An 8,892-nucleotide genomic window follows, 5' to 3' on the forward strand; every position below is an offset into this window, starting at 1 on the left:
CTCACCCAGACCTCCCTGAAGATGTAATGTTGTTAATTAATGTTTTCTTTTGGCTCAAAAGAGGGAAGAAACCAAGGTTTCTCTGTGAAACCAAAGAAAATGTGTTGATTCTTTCTTACCATTCTTGATATCCAAAGCAAGAATTCTGAATTTAGTCCCAGAGTTGCTGAAAGATTATAACAAAATGAACCGCAGTGCCAACAAAAATGTTGGCATTAAACCAGTTGTCATTAGGTTTATAAGCTAACAGCATGCTGATTAAATTACAGACATTTCACACATATTTTAGAGAGACTCATAAGTGGACTGAAGTCAGAAATTTCCCAGCAAAACTCTGTTTAATTAAAACTACCAGGTTTTGCATTTTAAATGTTTTGTCTAAAGGAATTTGGATTAGATAAGCTTTCAGTAAAGTTAAGCATTATTTGAATGAAATCCCATCTGTGCTCCTGCTGGAGTATCCAAAACTGGAGGAGTAGGGGTGTTCAGGGTGCCTGGTCTAGGGCACCCTGGTCTGCATAGCTGGACCAACTAAGGTTGAAGTTTTCTGGCTTTGAACAGGAGCCCTCAGACCCCAAAAGTTGTCTCTAGCAGAACTAAGATGCCCCCAAGGTTTCCAGGCTTCCTCCCAATTGCAGATTTTACACTCATAGCTTGGATTTTTGGGACGGGTGATCAGGCCTTGCTGTCCTAAGCCCTGGCCATCACTCTAGGTTTATCATACTGTTAAAGCCAAATTTCTGCTTAAGGGGAAGCCTGGCTTTTTGGCCCTCTCTGGTCACTAGAGGCTCAGGCTATTTATAGAGCAGAGATTACTACCTATAAACACATAGATATACATGCCCAGTTTAGATCTTCATGAATAGACAACTCTTATGTGTCTCTTAATATCAAGAAGTGGAGGCAAAACTCTATCAGTTCATATTTGGAAAGGTATCTTTGCAACATAAGGAATACAAGTCCCTTTTTTAAAAATATTAAGTAGAGCGTTGGAAAGAAAATTATCTTAGATTATGAAAAACTGATGGAAATGTCAGAAAAATGTGTATCTATTTCATGATGTATAAGCTTATTATGACCTCTGTAGGCCTCTCTAATGTTCCTATCACAACAGATCATCAGCAAGTGATTTGGCCCGTTGTCACAGGCAGATATAACATAGATTAATCTGAACGTAATGTTAACAGTGAAGAGATATATATTTGTCTCTGTCATCATCATAACGTTGTCTTCTCTGGCTTGATTATGGTTCATGCATTTCTACTGGCTCAGCACCAGTTCTGCAACATCAGCAGCAGCTATTTAGAGGGACATGAACGTCACCATACTTCAGTTACACCTGCAACATGTCCAGCTAGTAAAGAGAAGCCTGTGCTGCCACTGCCAAATGCCAGCCTGTCTCACAGAGGGTTCTTGCCCTTACTTCCCCTCCAGTTGGGGAAAAAAAAAAAAAAAAAAAAAACACCAAACCCAAAACACAACAAAAAAAACAAGAGGAAAAAAGCCCAAATGAGGGGAAAAAATAAAAGCTGAGGGGGGAAAAAAAAAAAGAGTGGAAAAAACCCCACTCAAAACCAAAGCGGGGGGGGGGGGGGGGGGGGGGGGGCTGAAAAAAAAGACCATAAAAACCACACACAAGCACTTTTGCCCCAGAATGGTCAACAATTGAAGGGCTTAATACTGTACACAGAAGTACTAAGTATCCCAGTGTCTCTGTTCCAGTAACTCCAGCCAAAAAACCTCCCACTGAATTGCAAAATAAGTTTAGGAATTTGACAGCGATTCAGAATATGGGGTGAGGAATGAGACCGGCAGGTTTGGCTCAGGCTTGGGGGCTGCTATGGAAAGTGCTAGTGCCAGCTGACTACTTTCTCACTGTCTTTTCTCTTCCAATCCATGGAACTACGGGCATTTGCCAAAAACTCTGACTGCTCTTGGCTAGCCAGCAAGTCTAAAACCAAGCACCTGTGTAACAGATATGTGCAGCTGTATATGTTTACCACGGCTGATCCATCTGTAGTATGCCCGTTGATTTACTCTGGGTGGATTGGGAGCAAGAATCCATTAGGAAAAAAAAAAAGGTTCCTGGCTGAATTACAAGTATTTCTCTCTCATTGCTCTGTTTTCATTTGTCCTCATCTGTCTAAGGTTCTAGATGGGTTTTCTATTGCTAGGAGATTGCTGCTGTATAAGGGTGAAGAAACTTCTTTTTATAAAAAAAAATCTCTAGCAAAATAGAATATTTTAGACTTTGAATACTGTATCTTTGGGATCTACAAGATGCGTTTGGCAACTGTGTGCAAACAGATAATATTTAACAACCTTGACTTGGTTCTGTGAGCTGAGAAGACCACTGCTTTAAAATCATGTGTCTCTTAGAGAATATGCATCTGTGCACACATACATACATAGAAATATAGGTTCATCAACAATTGTCTCTCAACAGTACGTTTCCAACCTTTGCAAGCCACATGGAGATGGAAACTTATATGTTATAGGTTTTGTATATTTTCAAAATGTATCTTTTTGGTCTTTACTGAAGAATAAAATGATCAACACCTCAGCCAAATTAGTTGTTCACAGTTAAAAGTTCAAAAGCTTTTACTCTGATTTCAATTGTTTTAGGACCAAATTTTATGAACAAACATAATTAGCCATTTTGAAATGCTTCATAAGGCAAGATAATTCCTTTCTGACCCCTGCTGAAATCTTGAAGCATGAATACTGATTATCTTGTTTTAGCACGTAAACCTTCCAGCATTTTGTTGATAAACTAGATAAGTTGCACTCATAAAAACTTTAGCTCATAGACTTAATGACTACAAAGCAGTGATGTGAATCTACAATTAGCACAGGTGTGAATTTTTGAGAGGCTTTTAATTGGATAGCAGGTGAGATTAAGTAAGGCTTCTAGGCATGTTGCAAGCAGAAGTGCTGGGCTGGGGGGTGAGGCGGGGATTTAATCACATAATGATTTCAGTTAGTTTGGGGGAAATTAGGAGGTAAAATGAAGCTTAATTCCAGCACAGGGTCTGTTACACAAATGTGAATGATGAAAAAGTTTCCTTCCTGATAACATCACAGCAGCTTGAGGAAACATAGAGAGGTGGGGTATGTGTGTCTGTTTGTTGAGATTTAGTGAATCTGGTCATTACATATATCACCGTCTTTTTAAAAATACTGTCATTCTAGTCAGGGATCTGGAGATAGCCAGGAAATTACTGTTGTTTTAAAACTGAAATGTATCTAGTCCCTCAAAATCCATGTATTTGCCTGGAAAAGAACACCAGCTTCTGATCTTTTCAATTCTGCTCCATTTTAATATATGCCACATTTGCTGGAGCTAATGTTTTAGCCACTATTAATAGAACAATGTACAAATGGTGTAGGTGGTTCTTACAGTTTGGGAGTGCTCTGGTTAATTTCTTTAATTTATAAAGTATTTATAAGTCCTCAGTTATACTGAGTAGTGGTAAAAGTGTGTAGGCAGAAAGTGGTTATCTCCACACCTCTCAATCTTCCAAATTAAATTCACTCTTGCAGCATGTCTAATCACTTCAGGGTACCTCATCATCCTTCCCCTATTACAGGCACCTATTACAGCACCATCTCTTACAAAATAGATACATTTCAACTGAGGTTTTTAGATTGATCTTATTTTATTATCTCCTATGTGAGACAATTAGGGTGTTAACCCAGAAAAAGCAGCAAGAGATGTGACTGATCATTTATCAAGAATTGTTTAGAAAGTAACTCACATGAACCTTATTTAGGACTGTGAGAACCAGCTGGAATTACACATCCAAAGTGATACTTCTGAAATATTAAACTTTTCTAACTCACTAATTACAGAGCTACAAACTTTATAGATACTACTAGCTGAAGTTACATCAGTCATTAAATAACTTTAACCATGCCTCATTTTTCCTGACTTCAAGCAAATACATTTAACTATTTTTTTAAAATTAGGAGTTAGAATTGCAGAAAAATTTTACTTTGTTATCTTTCAGCATGTTTTTTTATCTAGATGTTCATCCCATTTCATGTTTTGTTTTCAGTGCTACAGTGATTTGGATAGTTACAGTTTTTCCCATCTCTGCTGTCTAAAAGAGCTTGATCTTGTAGCTCTCGCTGCAGGTATAATTCTGAGTCCAGGAACGATTATTACAAAGCAAAACTGCAAATATATATTTATGTACACACAGTTGCCTCTATTCACTAAGACTTTTATATTGCATTTATCTTTGGGAATGACCTCAGCACTACCAGTTTTAGACCATTGGGTGACTTTCAGTTAATTAAAGTTTTGTCATTGCCTTCAGCAGAAGCACAAGAGCTCCTGTGACTGACACTTTCAATCTTCTCTATCACTTAGTAATCTGGGAGGTATTTACTATTTAAGAAAAAATTCCACACCTTGGAACATACTTTTTTCACATATTTCTCTTAATGACAAGCTAAATGAGAGAGTAAAGCTGTGAACAATTTGTATTTATGTACTCCTCTTTGCAGAGGAAAATCCATTAGATGCTAACTAAAAATGCCACCAATTCATTTACTTTATATTTTACATGTTTCTATTATTTTGTTAATGACTAGACTCAGAAAAATGGAAGTAGAAACCAAAATTATCCCCTGCCTATCCCTGGCAAAATGCCTTCAGCTCACCTGGGGATCTTCTGATACCTCATCAAGGTTCTCAACAGATTCGTTTAATAGTACCATAAATCTGATCTGCTGTAGCAGTTCCCATCCTTATCCAGACTCAGATAGCATATGTATTATTAAAAATATTAAGAACAGTATATTCAAGAACCCCTTTCTAGAGAAGGAGTGTTGACAGCCAACCACTACAGGAGCTCCCAAGCCTGTAACTATCCCCTGTGGGTCCAGGTCTGCAAAAAGGGATCTTAGACAAAACTCAGCCTACAGATCTCTACTCTTACTTCAAGAAACAGCTGGACTGGGCCTGAGAAATGCAATTTGACAACACTTCAGAACAAACAAAGCAATAAAGAAAATCTCATTGAATTTTTTTCCTATCCCTGGGCACAAAACTGCCAGAATAATGACTTTAGCTACCTCAAACAGGGGTAAGGCAACAATGGTATGAGGTTTCTTACAACACTTTATGCTGAAGTCAGTAAATATAAAGTACAAACAGGGTACTTAGCTGCTTAGCTGCTCTTTCCACCTACTTAACCTCTGGCTAAACACATCCCTTGGTGTCATCCATAGCAGGACTCAATGTCAGATGAAAACAGGACTGAAATCTCCACTTAGGCAGAGGTAGTACTTCAGGGGACAATTGGAAACCCCTGGATCCCCATTAGCTTTTCACTCATTCAATCGAGCCTCGTTACTGGTGAGGCAGGTGTGCTGTAGCGTGAAAATAGATGGTCTTCTGTTGGCAGACTTTTGAACCCTCTTGAATAACAAAGGAAATAAAACTCAGGGCAATGGAGATGGTTCATGGAAGCTTTAGCCCAGAAAGTTACCCACTCCAGAATAAACTTATATTGAATAAATTTATGCTGATATGATGAACAAGCCTTATGCCAAATCCTTGAAAATCACACTCTATGTTATTTCTGTATTCAAAGGAAGCTCCCTTGACCATGTAACCAGCCACTGCAGCCTGAATTCCTTCTATTTCCCATTGGTATTACTGTTACAAACTCCTAAAAACTAGGTTACTGTTAGTGCACTCTGGCTCTACAATGAATTCATGGCATTTGACATTCATAATTCCACATTTATAAAAATAGACTAGTCCATTAAAAACCTTGTTAAAAATGGTTCTAGCAAAGCATACATTGCCTAAAGCAATACAATTATTGGTCAATAATTCCTCTTTAGCTGTCTGTATTACTAGCACTTTATTTCAACACTTGGCTTCTTACCCTTTGATCTGCTAATTATCTTTTTACCCTCTGATCCTCTTTGCAATTCCTTGGCAATTTGATCCATTAATTACAGTGCTCGTATCCCTTATTTTCTGTAGAATGTGCATTTTTTCTGACCCTCTTGACCTTTCTTCATACAAATACTTGTCATCTTTCTGTAGGGTATACCTACTTCTGTAAATATTGATAGAAAATGTTATAATTAAAAGTATCTTTACACTTTTCTCGCAGTCCTTTGGACTTCATGATAATGACTTAATAGTTTGTCATTTACTTAAATTTTGATGGAAATGGGCACTCATCTCTGGTAAATTCTTTGGCCCTCCATCTTCAATTACCATAAGCTCTTAGATTTTTTTCAAATGTTAATAGACATTGGTTATATTTCCATCCTGGAGACTATTAAAAACATAGTTTGTGCTATGTTTTGGACACATAATATTAAAAAGAAGTATTTTCTGATATAAGGATTTTCTCAATTTATGAACACGACTCATGAATTACTGAATTTTCTGCATTGCCAATTTCCTTGTCCCTTCTAAGACAGATGTAGATTTTCAGTGCAACCTAAATATGTTTTAGAGTGGTAGAATTTCAGGAAGATAAACTCAGGCTGTTAACTTGTACATTGCAGAAATGATGGTGCTATGGGAGGGGGGCATCTCTGAGACTGGGAAGTGAAAGGCTGGCAATTGGAATACAGCTTTGGTGTTTGAAAGCCAGATTTCATTCATTTACTGTGATCAGGATATCCTATAAGAATTAAAAACAGTCACTTATTCTACCAGGCATTCTCTGACACTGCACTAAAGGCAGCTCTATAACTGTTACAGGCAGCACTGCAGTATCTGTGAGGGAAAGTGGGGCAGCATGAAAAAGGGGTTTACACACAACATGCATCAGTTTAGGACACAAACCAGTGCCGCTGGCCGCCCTTTGGGGATCAGTGGTGGATGGCTTCCCTCTGGGCAGGTCAGGCAGTTGGGCCAACCCGAGGTCTGGGAGCAAAGAGGAGTGGGTTTATGTCAGAGTCCTGCCTCCTACTCCTGCCTGGCCCAGGCCCACTATTCCCATTGGGATGTGCCATGGGTCTGTTTAGCAGCTGCTCACTCACATACACCTTGTTCAGTGCAATGCTGTGGTTTTACAGGGAAGTTGCTCCCCCCCCCCCGCCTTAAATTACCCATTTTGCAAATTTTGCAGATAAAAGCACACAAGCTCAGAACGCACAGCAGTGGCTTTTCCTGCATGCGTCACACAAGAAAGAAACCAAGTGCAAGCTGGGTCTCTTCAAAGTCTGAGCAAAAGAAGGACACGGTCATTTAAATCTCCTGTGTCTCAGTTTGCCTATTGGTGTTGTGGGAGTTAATCCATTAATATTTACCTACCTTTTTAACCTCTGATCGAGCAGATTTAGTTCAGTACTGAGGGCTTGGGAATTCTCGATCGATAAAGTGCAGCAAAACACAGACTCTACGATTCTAAGTTTTATTCAGTTTTTATGTGGCACTTAGTGGCAAATGCTCACTTAGTCCTTTGGCCAAAGTTACCAGCTGTTTAAAGTAATGGTTTTGTGGTGTGTCCACTCAAATGAACTCAACAACTTCTCATTCCAGAGAAACCTCTGCAGAGTTGCCAAATAGCTATCATTAATGCAACATTTTCCTTTTTGACCTCATTTCTGCTTTAAAAATTACTGATTGAACACCTCTTGTATAAATAATCTTTGCATTTTTTAATATGGAAGATTCATTTTAACTTCTCCAGTGTAAAAAAAAATCTCATTTCTGTGCATCCAATTCTTTTCAATCAGATTAGTTTTACAAACTATGGAGATTGCAAGGGCAAAATACATGTTACAAAGTAGAAGTATCTTCTTCTACAATCCAAAAGAAAATATCCTGAGAAATAACATTATTCTCTCACAATTTCAAAACAAAAGTGTGCTCATTGAATACAGTCCTGTCTAATCATATTGACTTATTCTTCCTTTTTTCTCTTTTAGACCTACCTGATAGTGTGTAAGTTGCCATTTTTCACATTAGTTCTTAAATAGCTCACACTTCCTTGCATCACAAAGCACTTAACAGCTTTTCAGTAATCTGATTGTTCAATTGTCTGAATATTTCTTGACATAGAAAAGTGAAGTACAAGATCAGCTTGAAATATCTTGAAATACAGTAGGCCATTTCACTGTAACTGAAGCAAGTAATGGAGAATTTGTAAAATAAAATGTAAAGAAATGAATTGTGGTTTGCAATAAATACGTGTACTGCTCCAAGGGTATTTCTGTTTGAATTATGGAACTTCTCATTCATTGTTTGGGAATCAGGACTTATCTGCTTGACTTCACTTTATAGTCCCCTAGCCAGGTATCTTAGCTGCTTCTGAGACACACTATAATTCAATACTATATGGAGAAGCTCAGTTCATTGATTGATTGTAGATCTCAGAATTGCCAAACATAACCAGAAAGGTGGTCAGAACTGCTGACAGTGTAGTTTTTCTTCACTACCACCTGCATAATGAAGGAAAACTTTTTGCTGCTTCCTTTGGTGGAACTTTGTCTCATCAAGTATTCCAAACAGAGAAGCAACATCACCCATAACCAGATTAAACAGCTACTGAACTTCAGACCTGGATTTGTGACTAACCTGAAATGTACAATAGTAAAAGAAGAAACTCATTAGTCAAGCAAATCTTCCAAGAGAAGTACCATTTCCTCTAGTTAAATAGCCTCTCATTTTGTGTGTGTGTGTAATACCTATCCCAGTCAATATTTAGATTATTAAAATCCGGAAAGCTACATAATGTGAACAGATACATTTTCTTCTACAGCAGAATCCAGAGTTCACCTGATTGTGACACTTTTTAATCTCCAGTTTCAATCCAAATTCATGTAACCAAAACACTTAGGTCATTTTCCTTTGGTGTAAATTAATATCTCTCACTAATAACTAAGTAATCTCTCTATTTTCCTTTTGTA

Source organism: Strix aluco, chromosome 9 (assembly GCF_031877795.1).
Source record: "Strix aluco isolate bStrAlu1 chromosome 9, bStrAlu1.hap1, whole genome shotgun sequence".
NCBI lineage: Eukaryota > Metazoa > Chordata > Aves > Strigiformes > Strigidae > Strix > Strix aluco.